The sequence below is a fragment of the Bison bison genome, unplaced genomic scaffold (assembly GCF_000754665.1).
Source record: "Bison bison bison isolate TAMUID 2011002044 unplaced genomic scaffold, Bison_UMD1.0 scf7180017864385, whole genome shotgun sequence".
In the NCBI taxonomy this organism is placed as follows: Eukaryota; Metazoa; Chordata; class Mammalia; order Artiodactyla; family Bovidae; genus Bison; species Bison bison.
In genome coordinates, this window is record NW_011494957.1 from 48,565 (window position 1) to 57,169 (window position 8,605).

The window sequence follows — 8,605 nt, forward strand, 5'->3', positions numbered from 1 at the left end:
TTGAACTGTGGTGTTGGAGGAGACTCTTGAGAGTCCCTTGGACTGCAAGGAGATCCAACCAGTCCATCCTAAAGGAGATCAGTCCTGGGTGCTCATTGGAGGGACTGATGTTGAAGCTGAAACTCCAGTTCTTTGGCCACCTCATGCAAAGAGCTGACTCATTTGAAAAGACCCTGATGCTGGGAAAGATTGAGGGCAGGAGGAGAAGGGGACGACTGAGGATGAGAGGGTTGGATGGCATCACGGACACACTGGACATGAGTTTGGGCGAACTCCGGGAGTTGGTGATGGACAGGGAGGCCTGCTGTGCTGTGATTCATGGGGTTGCAAAGAGTCGGACAAGACTGAGCGACTGAACTGAACTGAACTGATATAGTTTATAAATTAGTTTATAATATATAAACTGATATAGTTTATATATTTATATATAAACTGATATAGTTTATAATATATAAACTGATATAGTTTATAAATTATAATTATAAATTATAGTTATAAATTAGGCAATATAAGAGATTAACAACTACCTAAAATACAACATGGGCAATGGTGTAAAATACAACTACCTAAAATACAACAGGTGGGGCAATGGTGAAGAATCTTCCTGCCAATGCAGGAAATGCAAGAGATGTGGGTTTGATCCCTGAGTCAAGATGATCCCCTGGAGAAGGAAATGGCAATCTGCTCCAGTATTATTGCCTGGAAAATTCCACAGACAGAGGAGCCTGGAGGGCTAGAGCCCATGGGGTTGCAAAGAGTCGGACATGACTGAGCACACATATACACAGTAATATAATAGAAAAATTATAACTGTGTACTATAATGAAAGTTATGTGACAGTCCTTTCTCTCCTCAATCAGCTTCTTCTACTCTGTTGCAAACGTGGTGATTTCTTCATCTGCAGATGTAGCCGCTCTAGTAATTTTTGTGTTTCTTTTTTTTTTTTTTTTTTAATTTTAATTAATTTTATTTTATTTTCAAACTCCACATAATTGTATTAGCTTTGCCAAACATCAAAATGAATCCACCACAGGTATACATGTGTTCCCCATCCTGAACCCTCCTCCCTCCTCCCTCCCCATACCATCCCTCTGGGTCGTCCCAGTGCACTAGCCCCAAGCATCCAGTATCGTGCATTGAACCTGGACTGGCATCTCGTTTCATACATGATATTTTACATGTCTAAACCTATTCCTGAATCTGTGTAACTTGCAGTTAATGGCTTGGTGTCACTCACTTCAGGGGATTCCTCGCTGAAGTTTCTGTAGAGTTTCCGTGCTTTCTGGAACAACATGTTGCTGTCAGTTGGGCTATGTTTCTGTTTATGTCCTTCACCCAGAGCCTTAATGTCTTTTCTGTCCTCATTAAGCATTCACCATGCAAGGTGGCTGTAACTTTTGCAGTTTGAGTTGAGACATCAAAACTAGCGCAGGTTTCTTTCTCCTTTACAGTTTCCTGCACAGGGGAAGATTCATGCCTACATAGATCTTAGTAACTTCAGCCTACTACTAACATTATTTTCTTTCCTGATTATGTTGAGAACTTTGACATTTCATTTTAAGGAAGCTCTTTGGTATATCTGAATGGCCAGCCTCATTACTCTTGTGCTTTGGTGCAATTATTAAGTAAAATAAAGGCCACTTGAACACAAGCACTGTGATACCACAACTGTTGATTGATCAAGCTGATAACGGAGAAGCTAATGGGTGACTAATGCGTGGGATACACTGGACAAAGGAATGATTTGCATCCAGGGCAGAACAGAGTGGGATGGTTGATCCTGCAATATGAATGGTGCTAAAAATGAATTGTTTGTTTCTGGAATTTTACAGTTAATATTTCCAGGCGTGTATGTGTGTGTGTGTGTGTGTGTATTGGCAGGGGGTGGGGTACTGGAACCTCAGAAAGCAAAACTGTGAAGGACTTGTTTATCCTGCTTCACTAAATATGGTCAATTCTTGTTAAACAATGAGGTGGAGATAGTTCCATTGTGAAAAGTAATTTTTGTAACATTTTGTAAAATTTGTAACAAATGGTGGTGGGATAACTGTATATTCAATGCAAAAGAATAAAGATGAAACTCTACATCATAAAAAAAACTGTGAATAAGGAGGAACTACTGTAACCATTTTTTTTTTTTTACTAGCCATGCCACAGCATGCAGGATCTTAGTTCCTTGACCAGGGATTGAACCTGTGTCCACTACAGTGGAAGCATGGAGTTTAAACCACTGGACCGCCAGGGAAATCCTATGTAACCATTTAAAAAATTCATTTTGATGCAGTCATTTTGACTGAAGAAACATATCCCTTCTACTAATTGTCTCCTTATTCCATGCTTATTAGGAAAATTTTTACTTTCTGCTGTATTATTTTTAGACTTTTTATATCTATGTTTTACTGGTATTTCAAATCTTCAACATGTTTTAAATTACAGAAGTAAGGTATGTTCCTGGAGGCACATGAAAAATACAAAAATGTAGACATATGGATAGGAAGGAAGTAGAAATCTCCAATCCCCTGCATTCCTACCTCCTTGAGTTAACAATTAGTAATTTACTACAGGTATCCCAGAAATAGTCAGGGGAAATTTCTTGTGTACCTTTGAAAAACAAAGTTTAAGTCAAGTCCTTAGGAGAAAACCTACTAGTGAAGTCTTTAGTAAGTTGTTTTGCTGCAACTGTGTACAAAAACAATTAAAGTTAGATTGAAATTTTTGGCTTAGGCACTGGAGAACACACTGTTCTCCAAGTGAAGTCAGAAGAATCTTGATGCCAAATTTTCAAAGGATGTGTCATCAACCATTTTAATGTTTTCTCACCTCTATCAAAAATATTAAATATTTAGGAGAGTTAAAGATTAAGAGGAATATTTGAGAGGGAAGTATCCAAATGCTGTAATAACTCTTCCAACTTGGCGGGTAGGAAGAATGGAGATTTTTCCTTTTATACCCATTTGAGAGAGAGAACAGCCCCTTGAAAAGACATTTCAGTACTGGATATATGCTGGGCATAGTGAACTGGGTTCTGACCTTTACCTGAGAAATTCAGTGGATGAGAAATTAAGTTTAATAAATTGTATGTCCTGGATGACTTGGAGTTAGTAAATAATTTTTTTTCTAAAGTGATTTAAAAATTAATGATTTCATAATGAATGATATCACATTCATTGCTTAGCAATACAGAAAGTTCACTTTATTAATGTTTTTAATTTTAATTTTTTAGCTTAATTCTTTTTTAATTCCCCCATGTGTCTTATCTTCTATTTCTCTAAGGTAAAACTCTTAATGGGCAAAAGACCTATGTGCTTTTCAAAAGTCACTTTAAATAGAAATTTTTGATATGTGAAATTACAGTTCATATAATTTTTCTTTTCCATAAAATTTACAATTCTATTTTGAAGGAAAAATATGTCAAAATTGCATTATAAATAATTGAATTACATATTTAAAATTGGGTGAATTTTACTATATATGATTTATATTTTAATAAAGCTGATTAAAAATGTATTATCTGGAAAAACTGGTTCAAAGTTATTAGAGTAGAATAATGTAAGTTCCTGAAGCATAATTCAGAAATACCCAGTAAATGTGTGTTCATGATATTCCTATATGAAAACCTTGATAACCACCTTACAAAATGTAAAATTTCCTCTTGCTTTGGGCCTATACTAATCATTTATGCTTGCTGTCTTTTATGTTTAGTTTCCCACTGAGTTAACATTGAATCCTGGCACATTATGTTTGGAAACTGAGTGATCACTTTTAAAATATATGTCCTGTGCTTGCCAGATGGGTTTGGAAGCTCTCCCAGTAAGGCTTTCATTGTCATAACCCACTTCACAATTCTATCATGAATGAGGTCATTAGGGAATGACATCATTTTCAGTACCTCCCAGCTTGCAATTAAAAAAAAAAGCAATAGCTTTAAAAAAAAAATTTGTGTCTCTTACATAATCATGTCTTAAGCAAGACATAGTTCCTAAATCACACACATGTGCATGCACACTCACACATACAAACAATGCCCCTTGAAATTGTGCATCTAGCAGAATTTCTGAGACATGTTTGGTTGTGGGTGGTCATGAAGTACTACAGGTTCAGGAAATACTAAGGAATATTTAAGGTAAGCCAACAGGAAGAGGCCACCAAGAGTGGGTAGATGAATTCAGAGGGGAAGTGAGAAAGCACTTAGGAGCTTTTCTGCCATTTTTCCTCCTTCAGGAGGCTATGTAGAAAGATGCTGCTCTTTCTAAAATGAATTGTGTAGCAAGAATTTATAATAAAATTCCCATTTATATTTTCAGTCACACAGCCATATATTTGACAGATTTGTGATGGTAACCACATAGGATAACCATCTGGTATACAGTTGTGAAGAAGTCAGATGTGGTCTCTGCCCTTATGGAGATAAAAACTAGCTGGAGAAACAATCAATCACTAACCAATTACAGGGATAATTTAAAATGTTCAAATATGGTCAGTGTTAGGAACAAGAAGCATGTGTTTCTAGAAAAGTCTACATCAGAAGGTGATAAGACTAATCTAGAGGGTCATGAAAATCTTTCCTCGGCTTAGCTTTATAAGATAATTAAGAATTAGTTATTTAAGGAAGGGTGGAGTGTGGAAGAAAAAGCTCTAGGAGGAACCTCATGTGCAGTGTCCCTGGGATAGAAAAGAACACCCTGAGCAGGTAGCAAGCTGTCAGGACAAAACTCTGAAACCGAGAGGGAAAAGCAGCTTTCTCTCGACATGTTTTCCCTTACCAGAAAAAACTTTTGAATAAAAATGTTTCCTCTTTGAAAATAAAATATCTTTTGAAAGGATGAAATCAAGTCCATCTTCACACAAATTATTTTTGAAAGTAAACAGCATCAATATATAATTAGGTTCCAAGGCAGTTGTTCCAGAGAGAAGGTAGTGAGGCCACAGTGGAATTATGTTGCTTGTATGCTCAGACTCAGCAGATAGGCCTAATGGTGGGGACCATGTAAAGATTCTATCCCAGTAATCTTATCTGACCTGCATAGAAGCTAAAACCATGGCATCAGCTTTTGAGAAAAGAAAGAGCTTTATTGGGAGACAGAGGCAAGGGTCTCAAATCTGTCTTCTGGGTCCAGGATTTGGGGGAAATTTTTAGTAGTTAGAGGAGTTTCAAATTTGGAAACTGATTAGCTAGTCTGAAATCAGTTCATATAAGCTAATTTTGCTGCTGTAAGCCAAATGTTCTTAAAGAGCTCTGATGGCAACATTTCTTTTCTTTGAGTTCCATAGACTGATAGATAATTCTTGGCTTTAAGATATCCTGGAGATACAGTTCCTATCCTGCACGTGTGCAGTGCTTTCTCTGTAAGATATCTGAAGGTTTAATTAATAGATCCACCTGTTTAAAGAGGCAGAACCAGTTTAACCTGGTCAGTGTTTTATGTGCTATTTCTATCCGGTAATGTTAGATAATTTAACAGCATTCAAGAAATGGTGATAGAATGCCTGTTATGCCCCGGCCACTGGCTGGCCTCGAGGTCCTGGCGTGTCTCACTGCAGTGCCCGTATTGGTAATGACAGTGATAGCCATAAAGATTTGAATGAACAGGAACGACAAAGTTACGACCCCTGAACACCTTTCTCTTTCCTGCTGGTTGGCCCTCGTCTTCCAGGAGTGTGCCAGAGATTATTGTAAATAAGGTAATTGTAGTTGCAGCTGTTCTGATCTGGCCCAATTGAGGTAGGAGAATGGGAGGTTTTCTTGAGCAGTGAAATAACTTCCTGAACAGTTCCTACCAATGAGAGAAATCTAAAACGAGGTTCAATACCGTTTTTTAAAGCAGAGGTTATGTTTGAAGCTCCATAAATGATTTGATTTTCTGGGAAAGTGGAATGAGTCTTATTTTTACTGGGGGTGTTTACATCATAGACCATGTTGCTGCTGCTGCTCCTGCTGCTAAGTCGCTTCAGTTGTGTCTGACTCTATGCGACCCCAGAGATGGCAGCCCACCAGGCTCCCCCATCCCTGGGATTCTCCAGGCAAGAGTACTGGAGTGGGTTGCCATTGCCTTCTCTGATAGACCATGTTAAGAAACTGCTAAACTATAAATCACTGCAGATGGTGACTGCAGCCATGAAATTAAAAGACGCTTACTCCTTGGAAGGAAAGTTATGACCAACCTAGATAGCATATTCAAAAGCAGAGACATTACTTTGCCAACAAAGGTCCGTCGAGTCAAGGCTATGGTTTTTCCAGTGGTCATGTATGGATGTGAGAGTTGGACTGTGAAGAAAGCTGAGCGCTGAAGAATTGATGCTTTTGAACTGTGGTGTTGGAGAAGACTCTTGAGAGTCCCTTGGACTGCAAGGAAATCTAAAGGAGATAAGTCCTGGGTGTTCATTGGAAGGACTGATGTTGAAGCTGAAACTCCAATACTTTGGCCACCTCATGCAAAGAGTTGACTCATTGGAAAAGACCCTGATGCTGTAGGGATTGGGGCAGGAGGAGAAGGGGATGACAGAGGATGAGATAGCTGGATGGCATCACCGTCTCAATGGACATGAGTTTGAATGAACTCCGGGAGTTGGTGATGGACAGGGAGGCCTGGCGTGCTGTGATTCATGGGGTTGCAAAGAGTCGGACACAACTGAGCGACTGAACTGAACTGAAACTGCATTTGGTAGGTTGTATTTCTATGCACAGTTATACAATGTACCCCTTCCTCATATCAGTTTATGTCTTCCAACCTGTTGCCATGGGGCTTGCATGCTTCCTATTGTGGGGAATATATATTTTCCTTCCTTCTCCACTGATTTTGAATTTAGCCATGCAATTTTCTCTGGTCGTTGGAATGTGAACAGATATGACTACACTATATACAGTTAGAAGCTTTAAATGAAATTCTAAGGAAAAAGCCTTTTGCTTTTCAAAATGTTAGTTTGAAAAATGGTATGCTCCACATAAAGGTTTCAATCTCAGGCCCAAACCTTCCAACAAGACCCACAGAGCCAAGCCAAGCAGAGCCACTGCAGCTGCATCCATCCAGCCGCTGCCTCTTTGAATCATTAAGAAGAACGAGATGCTTGTTTTTGTAAGCTCATGAGATTTTACAGCTGTTATGCAGAAAGTTGAAAAGTACAGAATCTGATACTTAGACAAGGAGTATTCCCATATAAAAACTTAAAATATGTGGCCCTGATTCTGGGAGCAGGAGACCTAGCCATGAGGAAACTTGATGGAGGCTGGAAAATCGGTGACACTTTTTATTCAATAAATAAATATTTGGTAAAACGTTACCTGAGGTAACTTGGAAGGCAAACATGAATATCATGTTCTCAAGGCTTTCTGTAAAGAAGATTTGAAATATTGCTAATATTACTCGATTGTTAGAAGCTGTGTTTGATACGATAACACAAGAAGGAAAACGATCTCAAGCATAAGTGACTTGTTTAGGATGAACAGGAAATTAAAATGAGAAGCTACAGGATTCACAGAGTTAGAAAATCAAACTCTTTCTCATCTCTAACTGGTTAAAATAGAAACACTTTGAGTCACAAAGGCTAATTAAGACTCAGATTAAGACTCAGTTTAGGGACAAAGCCCAAATTATTGGCATGTGCACAAAAGCTTTTGACTGGATTAAGATGTCCCTCAGTAAATCCTTTCAACTGGAAAAAATGGTTCAGGAAAAAGAAACCAAAGGAATGATCTCTTGAAGCCAATATGTGTGCTTCAGTTTAGAGAGAAACAGATTGGTAAAAGAATAGTGAACATGTCTTTTAATATATGGAGCAGAATAGATGAAATAAATAGAAGAAAAGAAAAGATACAAAAAAATTGAGACGAGTTTTACTGCAGAGTATCTCCAGCCTGATATAGCAGTTGAGTGGCTTTTTTTATATCTTAAACTGACATGTGGACCTCCAGCTTTCTCTGAGAATGAAGCAGCCTTTCTCTGGGAATTAAGCAGGCCAAAAGTGCTGCTCAGCTCCAGGGAGGGCATGTTTTCAAATGTTCTGTTCAGGTGTGGTCAAGGAAGGCAAAGGAAAAGGGAAAGAAGAGGTGGTAGCCAATAGTGCTGGAGAAAATTCATGTTGTTCAGTCCCTTAGTCGTGTCTGACTCTTTGCAACCCCGTGGACTGCAGCAGGTCAGGCTTCCCTGTACTTCACTCCCGCCTGGAGTTTGTTCAGACTCATGGGCAATGAGTCGATGATGTCATCCAACCATCTCATCCTCTGTCACCCCTTTCTACTCATGCCCTCAGTCTTTCATGAGTAGGAGACCCTGATCTTGTTTTCCAGTGAGTAGGCTCTTCGCATCAGGAGGCCAAAGTATTGGAGCTTCAGCTTCAGCATCAGTCCTTCCAGTGAGTATTCAGGGTTGATTTCCTTTAGCATTGACTGGTTTGATCTCCTGTGTAAGGGACTCTAAAGAGCCTTCTTCAGAAGCACAGATTGAAAGCATCAATTCTGCACTCAACCTTCTCTGTGGTTCAACTCTCACATCTGTACATGACTACTGAAAAAACCATAGCTTTGACTATATGGAGATTTGTCAGCAAAGTGATGTCTCTGCTTTTTAATATGCAATATATAATACATAGTATATAATATATAAAAATA

At 38.7% G+C, this 8,605-nt stretch overlaps 1 pseudogene; it reads right to left on the bottom strand.

Moving 5' to 3' along the window:
- LOC105001890 overlaps positions 1 to 1,372 on the bottom strand; it is a 32,863-nt pseudogene extending 31,491 nt beyond the window's left edge.
- Between the last annotated feature and the right edge of the window lie 7,233 nt (positions 1,373 to 8,605).